Here is a 2,327-nt window from a genome sequence, read left to right as displayed (position 1 = left end):
TCTCAAAAAAAAAAAAAAAAAAAAAAAAAAAAAAATGATAGTGAGGAAGTGAGAATTTTATTTGGAGACACATAAATTGAAACTTTAAATATGTATATATCATCCCAGTGATTGTGGCTCACTGCAACCTCCTGAGCTCAAGCGATCCACCCACCTCCCTCCCAAAGTGCTGGTTTTATAGACCACAGCCAGCCACCCTCTTTAAACAAAATACAGTGCCAGGGCTGGGTGTGGTGGCTCATTCCTGTAATCCCAGCACTTTGAGAGGCCAAGGCAGGTCAACATGGCAAAAACCCGTCTCTGCTAAAAACTAGCCAAGCATGGTGGGCCACCAGTAGTCCCAGCTACTTGGGAGGCTGAGGCAGGAGAATTGCTTGAACCCAGGAGGTAGAGGTTGCAGTAAGAGGAGATCACGCCATTGCACTTCAGCCTGGGCGACAGAGCGAGACTCTGTCTCAAAATAAATAAATAAATAAAAATGTGCACTTCCATTGGCCAAAGTCCTCATCCTGCTCTACTTTATTGACTTTCATGACTTATCTGGTCCCTGGAGGCATATACACATTTGACACCCTTGGGGCTCAATAAAATTGTATTGAATACATTTATTTGACACTAGTGCTTGTATTTTTTCATTTCACATAAGTATTCTATTTTCCTAACTAGATTGAAAGAAGCCGCTGGGCGTGGTGGCTCACATCTGTAATCTTAGCACTTTGGGAGGCTGATCACCTGAGGTTACAAGTTGGAGACCAGCCTGACCAACATGATGAAACACAGTCTCTACCAAAAATACAAAAAGTAGTTGGGCATGGTGGCAGGCGCCTGTAGTCCCAACTACTCCAGAGACTGAGACAGGAGAATCACTTGAACCCAGGAGGTGGAGTTTGCAGTGAGCTGAAATTGTACCACTGCACTCCAGCCTAGGCGACAAAGTCAGACTCTGTCTCAGAAAAGAAAAAAAGAGGCTGGGTGTGGTGGCTGACGCCTGTAATCCAAGCACTTTGGAGGCCAAGGCGGGTGGATCACCTGAGGAGTTCAAAACCAGCCTGACCAACATGGTGAAACCCCGTCTTTATTAAAAAAAAAGAAAAAAGAAAGAAGCCGTTTGGTGGACAGAATCAGAATCCTGTTAGGTATTTTTCTTTAATTTTCTTCTCTCTTTCTCTCTCCTTCCTTCCTTCCTTTTCCCTCCCTCCCTCCCTTCCTTTCTTCCCTTCTTTCTCTCTTTTCCTCCCTCCCTCTTTCTTTCTTTTTTCTTTCTTTGTTTCATTTTTGAGACAGACTTTTGCTCTATCACCCAGGCTAGAGTGCAGTGGTGTAATCGCAGCTCACTGCAACGTCCACCTCCTCCCAGGCTCAAGCAATCTTCCCACCTCAGCCTCTCGTGTAGCTGGGACTACAGGTGCACACCACCATGCCCGGCTAATTTTCACATTTTTTCTACGGATGAGGTCCTGCTATATTGCCCAGGCAGGTCTCAAACTCCTGGACTCAAGCTATTCTTGGTCTCTCAAAGGACTGGGATTGCAGGTGTGAGCCACCACATCTGGACTATTTTTCTTTAAATTACTTTTTGGTTGTCACTTATTTAAATAAATATTAATATGTTTATATTGCACTCCAGCCTGAGTGACAGAGCAAGAGCCTGTCTCAGAACAAAACGCTACAGATTGATAAAAATATAGGCAGTCTTGGCGGGGCAAAGTGGCTCACGCCTGTAATCCCAACATTTGGGAGTCCAGGGTTGGGGGATCTCCTGAGGTCAGAAGTTTGAGACCAGCCTGACCAACACAGTGAAACCCCATCTCCACTAAAATACAAAAATTAGCTGAGCGTGGTGGTGTGCACAGGCAATCCCAGCTACTAGGAAGGCAGGAAAATCGCTTCAACCTGGGAGGTAGAGGTTGCAGTGCGCCAAGATTGCACCACTGCATTCCAGCCTGGATGACAGTGAGATTCCATCTCCAAAAAAATAAATAGGCAGTTTGGATAAAGCCTAGAGTCTACCAGTTTGCAACAAATATCCTAAATAGTATGTAAAATGCTGTGTACTGCGAGGTGCAATGGCTCAACCTGTAATTCCAGCCCTTTGGAAGGCCAAGGTGGGAGGATCACTTGAGCCCAGTAGTTTGAGGCAACCTAGGGAGATACCCATCTCTAAAATAAAATAAAAATACAAAATGCTATGTACTATAGGGAATACAAAGATATTAGAAGTGGGAAAACCCTTCAAAATTTATAATACTAGAGGAAAACTATTTACAAAAATATACAATAGATGGCATGCGAGGCGTTTTGTATAACTTTTTTTTTTTTTTTTTTTT

The sequence above is a fragment of the Cebus imitator genome, unplaced genomic scaffold (assembly GCF_001604975.1).
Source record: "Cebus imitator isolate Cc_AM_T3 unplaced genomic scaffold, Cebus_imitator-1.0 Scaffold148, whole genome shotgun sequence".
NCBI lineage: Eukaryota > Metazoa > Chordata > Mammalia > Primates > Cebidae > Cebus > Cebus imitator.
Note: the sequence above shows the minus strand (reverse complement) of the source record.